Source organism: Lissotriton vulgaris, chromosome 7, assembly GCF_964263255.1.
Source record: "Lissotriton vulgaris chromosome 7, aLisVul1.2, whole genome shotgun sequence".
Taxonomy (NCBI): domain Eukaryota; kingdom Metazoa; phylum Chordata; class Amphibia; order Caudata; family Salamandridae; genus Lissotriton; species Lissotriton vulgaris.
Window position 1 is genome coordinate 609,587,047 of NC_141695.1, and position 9,118 is coordinate 609,596,164.

Here is a 9,118-nt window from a genome sequence, read left to right on the forward strand (position 1 = left end):
TGATTGTGATGGTTCCACATGCAGTGGATACCTTGTTGAATCGTACCAAGACACAGCACTTAACTAGTGCTCGGTTGTCAGGTTACGAATTGACACTGTTAGCGAGTCACGTGCATATAAAGAGATGCAACACGTTGAATCTAGTTACGTTGTTGCCGATTTCAGTTGAGACAGATGTTTCTGACCAGCATGATTGCTTCCTTAGGACAGAGGAAGAAACAAAAGGGAGGATAGACCTTAGGGATACTCCTCTTCAAGAGTGTGATGTACCTTATGGGTTGATGGTTCGTGCTTTAAGCTTCCGAATGGTGATACGACTGCGGCATATGCCGTTACAACTTTGCATACGATTGTTGAAGCTGCACGTATCCCACATAATTCAGCGCAAGCAGCAGAGTTGATTGCATTGACAAGAGCGTGTGTGTCGAAAGGAAAGCGAGTGACTGTGTACACCGATAGCCAGTACGCGCTCGGTGTGGCTCATAGTTTTGGACGATTGTGGAAAGAACGTGGGTTCCTGACTTCGCATGGCACTAAGATCCAACATGGTCAGTTGGTGAATGAACCTCTTGAATCTCTTACTTTGCCGTTGCAAGCTGCGATTGTGAACTGCAGTGCGCATAAGAGAGTCACTGATGATGTTGGTCGTGGTAATGCGTTTGCAGATGAAGTCGTGAAAGAAACTGCGAGAAATGTGATGAGTCGAATGTATGTTGCGGGTCCGGCAAGATGGGTTCCGGATAGAAGTATGTGTGAAGATACGATTGAGAGTGTGAAATCCATCCAAGCTGAGGCTACAGAGAAAGAGTTGAATGAATGGAGAGAGACAAGGGTAAATTGGATTCGAATGGTTGTTGGATTGAATTGTCAGAGCATCAGAGATGGTTGTTACCCGATGCGTATGTACTTCCAGTGGTTACAATGGCTCATGGAATGGCTCATATCAGTGTGAAAGGGATTTGCAAGTTGTTAGCTCCAGTATGGCAGAATTCTGGGATTCCAAAGTGTGCAGAGAATTTGGTTAAGAACTGTATGGTGTGTTTGATGTATAATCCTGGTAAGGGAACTCCAACCCCAGCTGGTCATTTTGCTCCTCCAACGTATCCGTTTGAGGCTTTGCAGCTAGATTTCATCCACATGGAGAGGTGCAACAACCTGAAGTATGTCTTAGTGGTGGTTTGCTCTTTTTCTAGATGGGTGGAAGCCTACCCTTTGAAAGACAACACTGCTTTGTCCACAGCGAAAGCCCTTATTAAGGAATTCTTCCCTAGGTATGGTTTGCCGAGAATGATCTGGAGTGACAATGGGAGTAAATTTGTGGGTCAAGTGATGAAGAGAGTATGTGATGGGTTAGGAATTAGGCAGAAGTTTCACGCTGCAAATCACCCCCAATAAGCTGGCCTAGTCGAGTGCTATAATGGCACTCTCAAGCTGAAATTAGCTAAGATTCAAGCGAGCTCTGGTTTACAATGGCCAGATGCTTTGCCACTAGCTCTTTTGTCCACTAGAATGACTGTGCATTCACGAATGGGTCGGAGTCAGTATGAGGTAGTTTTTGTTCGCCCGGCAAACATTTGGGGAGTGCCGTGGCCGACAAAGTTTAGCGAGATAGAGCATCCTGTGTTGCTCGACTACCTGTACGAATTGCCGGCTAAATTGCGTGTTTTGCATCAACAGGTTCATGATACACTGCCACAAGCTTCTGAAGATCCAGGACATGCTATCGAACCTGGAACTTGGATTCTGATAAAGAATTTTCAGCGAACCAAGAACGAGCAGCCCCGCTGGACTGGACCATATCTAGTGTTGCTATCTACCCGTTGTGCAGTTCGAGTGCACGGTAAAAAGAACTGGATCCACAACTTACATTGTAAGAGGGTCCCTTTGCCTCTGCCGTACGACCGGTAGGTCCAGAAAGGACTTCCTGATTCTGAAACTGAGACCGTGCCTCGTTTTCTGCCTTTTAGTGATGCCCGTTTGATTGGCACGAACACTGAGCAAGAAAGTGACGATCTTCTTCAAGAAGCTGTGCCTCCGTTGAATCGTTTGAACACTGTTGAACCTGAGTTACTGTTCCGTGAACAGACATTGCCTGCCAAAGAGCGTTATAATTTGCGACGAGAGTCGCTGGACCAATAAAGAACTAAAGCTTTTCTTTTACTGATTTTTAAGGTTTGCTTTCCTCCGAGGAACTATTTTGATTTTTGTTTTTCAAACCGCCATCCGGATTCAGCTGTAGGGTCGCGGTGTCAAGTCTTTGGAGTGCAAGCCGAAGACGTTAGGTCGACGGTTCTGGTTGGTCTAAGGGAGTTGCCCTGGACTGACAGACGCGTTCCTTAGCACAGAACACCCTACTGCCGCGAGCAGCAATTAGAGAGGATGGAGTTTTTCGAGATGGAGAGACCTGTTGAAAGAATAAGCTTTAAGAGCAAAATCCGTAAAGTAATGAGCAGAAAATGTTTTTTAATATTGTGTTTATTCATATTGCTTAGTTTAATGATGTTTTTAATTGGATATGTGACATTCTCTTTTCAAGTGACGTTCATGCCCACTACACAACCTATGTAGAAAGGAGATCTTTATTGATTCAAATAAAAACATGAACAGCCGACACGTGTTTCGCCCCCTTTGGCGATTCGCGCCAGAGCTTTTTCAAGGCTATTTACATATAAGTCTGCTCATTGCAGTTCTTCCTCATTATTATGCTGGTTGCCAACAATCATTCGATTTTTCAAAGTATAAATTTGTAAGGGGAAATCCCTAAGTTCCGTAGTCGGGAGCCTGCAGGTCGTTCCTTCCGCTTTTGCGAAAGCGGAAGGAACGACCTGCTTTGTTGGCAACCAGCATAATAATGAGGAAGAACTGCAATGAGCAGACTTGTATGTAAATAGCCTTGAAAAAGCCCTGGCGCGAATCGCCAAAGGGGGCGAAACACGTGTTGGCTGTTCATGTTTTTATTTGAATCAATAAAGATCTCCTTTCTACATAAAAAAATGGACTTTTGACTCAATCTATATGAGTAAGGATTCAGCCTGATGATACGAAGAACTGTTGTAAGCACACTCACTACCCCCTTTAAGACTTTATCTGTTCAAAACTCAAGAGGTCCAGAGTTTTTTTGAGTGTGCCCCTCTTACACAAATCACGTGAAGACTGATATAGCCTTGGAGTCTTTTTTGGACCCCCCTTTTTTCTAGAAACTACACAACCTATGCCTCCTCCTACTGTTTCTTCACATTCTTTTCACCCTCTGCCCGAACATGAAACTGTTAGAAGATTGGAATTTGCTAACAATTCCTTTGTTCAACTCCTGCATCAACACCAGCTAGTAATGAACACGACTAACTGTTGGGTTTGTGGCCTCATGCCCCATATGACCGATAAAGGTATTCCGTATTTGGTTTTGCCTTTCAGCTACAATGGTTCTATTTGGGCATACAAAACGATGTTCATTTATGCTCATGGAGTCTACCCCCAACGTTCTGTGAAAGATAGTCCTAAGACTAGTGCTCTGGTCAAGGGTATAGTGGATATGATTAGAGGAATAGATTCCTATGAGACTATCCCGAGAGATGAGACACAAGCATACATTGGTTGGAACGGTACTGGATATGGAGCTAGTCTGAGTGTTAACCAGCGAGCGAAGAGACCCCTTCTGATTTGGATAGTGCCCCATCAGGGTCATTATTGTCTGCAAGGTAATGACAACAATCCGAGAGCTCAGTTAGGGAAGAGTGTCTGCACTGAGACTTATGTGTTTGCGTCTCAGACTTCCCCAGCGTTCTTAGCAGCTAAGGGTACCTATTTCATCTGTTACGATAAAGCGTACACATGGTTGCCCCCTTACTTTTAGGGCACATGTTTTGTTACGTTCCTGTTGCCTCCCACATTTACAGCTGCGGCAGATTACCATAAGACGAGAGTTGCTAGAGGTGTCTTCAGTAAGGAAGATACAGCAGGACAAGAATTGGGAGATTTCTTTAAGGGTTTTCTGCTGTTTTGGGGACCTATGGCTAACAGTAGGAACATTCGCCAGTTGACGAGAGTGGTTGAGTCCACCATAGTTGAAACTGCCGGTGCCCTTAGTAATTTGACTGCTGAGCTCCAGTCGAATCGCCTTATGACTCTTCAGAACAGAGATGCGCTAGATGCCATACTTGCAGATAGAGGTGGGGTATGTAAATTGATTCAATCAAGCTGCTGCGTTTTCATTCCAGACAACGCTCCGACAGTTTTCCAGGCCATTTCCTACATAAGATCTCGGAGTCTGTACATATAGACGAGGGAGATTGGTCGTTGATGGGATGGTTTTGGGGATTGTTATCCACGTCGGGATGGAAGATTCTGATGGTCATTGGGATGATCTTAGCTATCCTTTTCCTGTTCTGTCTCTGTGTACAGTGTGCTCCTGCGATATGTGGCTTTTGTGCTACTTCGTGTGCGAGGAGACCTGTCCAGAGAGAGTTGCTAAGTACTAGGATGATGCTACAGCAACATCTTGATGATCTAATGAATATAGACCTGGATTCAGATTGACATGGGTTTGGGTTTATTGCCTATGTAAGGGCAAAAGGAGGGTCTGTGGTTCTGTGGTTCCGTGGTTCTGAACCCGTTCGATGAAAGTCGTCGGATATAGACGATTTTGGTGTCAGCGGACCGCAAATCATGAGTGCGGTATGTGCGAGTGTTTTCGTAATAAACGATCAATGGGAACACTACGTACTCATAGATTCCGTTCGAACCCTTGGGTTCCATTTTGTGTACGGCAGCCATTTTGTGTGGTTGCCCTCACATAGGCCGATGACTACGGATGAACGAGTCTCTGGGACACGTACACCTTAGTTGACTCCTGAGTGACCTGACCGAACTGACTCCCTTGCTCGAGGCTAACTTTGTTGAGCCAGTTCCTGGTTAGGCAGCTGGTCAGATAGAGATCAAAGAGCAGGACATTGCTGAGTTTATGGTACACGCACACACCCTTCTATCTTGCCTTTCATCTGCTTCTGTTCCTTCCTTTATGGCTTAATTATTGACTTGGGTTGTGGTCTTTTATGATGGGTCCGTCCGGCCTGTTCGAGCAAGGATGTTGGGTTTTGCCTTGTCAATCCTGGTGGGCTGGACAATGTAAAAGTGGGATTATCGTCATGCGATATGTTTGAAATGTCACAATGCGATTGTTCAGTTTTTATGTAATTGATGCTAGCCAGGAATGTGATTTTTAGCATAAAAGACGATGCTCCGCTCTATGAATTTGTGTAGTCTCTAGCGAACCACCCGTGTTGTGCTTCGTAGACCTCTGTTCCTGGTTGCAGCCAATAAATTTGGTCTTTGACGTCACCGAGAAGTATCCCGTGTCTCTGTATTCTAAGACAGGTGGACCCGAAGACTTCGGGCGTTTCACCTGGCGCCTCTGGGTTCTAAAACCCGGTTCTTCAAAGTGGTGGCATAGGTCTGGTGATCTTGATGCAGGAGGTTGTGGACGGATAGGTGATGTTGTCTCTGCAGGTGTAGGAAAATGTTCATAAGAGCCTTGCAACATGCCCTGCAGATCATGTACCAGGGCTACACGAACCTGATTCATGGCCCTAGGCAATGGAGGAGGAGCAAAATGGTGAAACTGCTCCACATTTTGCCTTGGCTTCTCAATATATTGCGGTCTTTGATGCACAAGTTACTTACTTGTGTAACAATATATCTGTAAGAGACATTAGTTCCCTACCTTAGAATATCCCCAGGAGTCAGACTGGGATCCGGAAAGTGTCCGTCAGCAGTACCCCTGCACGTCTGTAAGCGTCATCGTACGGCTTCGCGTAAGTCGTTGGCGTCGTAGTCAGCGAGATGACGTCGCTGGAGCTACTTAGGTGAGCCCACGCGTGCTGACGTCAGTTCTGAACACAACTTTCTGCGCCAGGAACGCAGAGCCATGCAAGATACTGACCACTGGTGCATCGGAACTAGGGCCCTAAAAAGGATGACCGTAACCCTAGAAATCAGTTCACAGAACGGGGAGGATAGGTGGGGCGATAAGGAATCTATCACTAACTGATGTCTCTTACAGATATATTGTTACAGAAGTAAGTAACTTGTGCATCTGAAAGACACGTTAGTGATAGATTCTTTACCTTCGAATAGATACCCCAGCAATACCAACCCCGGTGGTGGGTCTGCGAACAAAGATCCAACAAGAAAGTCACAGACAATAGAACAGCCAAAGAAGCCGTGTTTCTGGACTTGACTGTCAATGCAATAATGCTTAGTAAAAGTGTGCAGCGAGGTCCACGTGGCTGCCTGACAGATGTCTTGCAGGGGGACACCACGTCCCAATGCAGTAGTAGCTGCTGTCACCCTGTTAGAATGGGCGCGCAACCCCACCGGAGGTTCCTTTTTAGCCAGAGAATAATAGGCTTTGATACACAAGATGACCCAGTGGGAGATGGTCCTCTTGTGTACAGCCCGGCCTTTCTTGGCGCTCACATAGGCAAGAAAAAGCTGGTCATCCACCTGGAACTGTTGTGTGCGATTCAAATAGAATGAAAGCGCACGTCTTGGGTCCAGGCAGTGGAGCCTCTCCTTCTCTGGAAGGGTGCGGAGGTGGAATGAAAGTGGGCAAGGTGATAGTTTGCCCAATGTGGAAGGCAGTGACAAACTTTGGCAAGAAGGAAAGACGAGTGCGAAGTACAACCTAGTCCGGATGAACCGAAAGAAAAGGAGGCTTACAGAAAAGAGCCTGGAGCTCACTCACACTCCTAGCGGAGGTGATGGCAACCAGGAAAGCAGTCTTCAAAGGTAATAAACAAAGAGGACAGTTGTGAAGCAGCTCAAAAGGAGCGCACATCAGAAAAGTAAGAACCAGATTCAAGTCCCACTGCGGCATCACAAACGGAATAGGAGTGAACAGGTGAGAAATGCCTTTGAGAAATCTACTAACAACCGAGGACTTGAAAAGAGAGGGCTGATCAGGGAGCCTGAGAAAGGCAGAGATTGCAGAAAGGTAGCCCTTAATAGTGCCCATTGCAGAGCCCTGCCAGGCCAGAGAACGAAGGAACAAAAGGACCTCTGCAAGAGGGACAGAAAGGGGATCCACAGCCTTTGCTGTGCACCATGCCACAAATTTGTTCGAGCTGCAGGTGTATACTGATTTAGTGGAGGGAGGCCTGGCTGTCAGAATGACATCACAGACTTCAGGAGGCAAGTCAAAAGTAATCAACTGTCGCCGCTCAATCTCCACGCATGTAGGTGGAGGCTGGAAAGGTTCGGGTGGAGGACCGTCCCCTGCTGCAGCGACAGAAGATCCTCCCGAAGAGGCAGTGGGATCAGGGGATCCATGCTCATACTGAGTAGCTCGGGATACCAAATTCTTCGAGCCCAGTCTGAAGCCACAAAAACAACTTGAGCCCGGTCGCGCCTGATCTTCTTCAGCACTCTGGGTAGAAGTGGTAAAGGCGTACAATAGACCGCAGCTCCACTCGCGACGAACAGCGTCGTCGAGCGAGTGCTGCCTTGGAAGTTCCAACATGCAGAACAGCTGATTTGCACATTCACTTCCGTGGCAAATAGGTCTAACAAAGGCTCTCCCCACTGTCAAAAGAGACCTTGCACCACCTCTGAGTGAAGACGCCATTCGTTATCAATCAGGCACCGGCGGCTGAGTTAGTCCGCCCTGGCGTTCACAGAACCTGCCAGGTGATGAACCGTCAACGAAATGCCTTGACGTTCCAGCCATGTCCAGAGGCGCTGCGCCTCATGACATAGGGTCCACGACCCCACCCTGCCCTTGTTTGTTGCAATACCACATGGCGGTGGTGTTGTCTGTGAACACCTGCACTACCTTCCCCTTGACAGAGGGAAGGAATGCCTTCAGTGCAAGAACGATCGCCCGAAGCTCCAGAAAGTTGATATGGAGCTTCGGGCGATCGGGCCAGAGACCAGAGGCCTCTGATCTCCACCTCTCCCATGTGGCCGCCCCATCCCAGGAGGGACGCATCTGTCACCACTGTGTGCTCCGGTTGGGGAAGGGAGACGGATCTGCCGCTGACCCAATGCAGATTCGTGAGCCACCACTTCAATTGTTGCGCAGTGCCCTCCGCGATCTGGACAGGTTCCCCTGATGCTGCGCCCACTGAAACTTCAGGTCCCACTGCAGAGCCGGCGTACACCATCTGGCATGGTTGGTGAGCAGGATGCAGGAGGCCATGAAGCCCAGCAGCCTCAAGGTAATCCTGACCGAAACCCAGGACAAGGGCTGAAAGATCGGAATCATAGCCTGAATGTCCCGGACTCGCAGGTCGTGAGGATAAACCCAAAACTGCGCAGTGTCCAGAACCATCCCGGTGAAGAGGATCTTCTGAGAGGGTATCAGGTGCGACTTCGGCACGTTGATGGAGAACCCCAGCAAATGCAGGAGGTCGGCTGTAGTCTGGAGGTGGGAGATGACTGTTTGGGGCGAGCCCATCTTCAACAACCAGTCATCGAGATAGGGGAAGTCTGAAACCCCTAATCTGCACAGATAAGCTGTGACCACCGCCATCACTTTCGTGAACACCCGAGGGGCGCTTGCAAGGCCAAAGGGAAGCACAGTGAACTGAAATTGCTCCTGCCCTACCATGAATTGCCGGTACCGCTGGTGGGCCGGCAGGACGGGGATATGAAAATAAGCGTCCTGCAGGTCCAATGCTACCATCCAGTCTTGCGGATCGAGGGCAGACAAGACCTGAGCAAACCTGAGCATCTTGAACTTCTCCTTCCGGAGGAAGCAATTGACTTTCCAAAGGTCTAAGATAGTGCGCAGTTCTTTGGAACCAAGTAGTGGGAGTAGCAACCACATCCTACTTCTGGCGCCGGAACGTGCTCGTGGGCCGCCGACATGCGGTGATATTGAGGTGGCATGGCTGGGGGTGTAGTCTCAAAGGGGAGGGAGTAGCCATTTCGGACAATCTGCGGAACCCACCTGTCCGATGTGATGGTGCGCCAGTGGTGGATGGGATGGCAAATCCTGCCACCCACTGGCATCTGGTGGGTCTGAAACACCGGATTAGGAAGGTTTGGAGGCAGTGGCAGCAGGGGGGCTGGTGGACTGACCTGCATGCTGGCCCTGTGAGCCGCCTCTGCGGGTCGTACG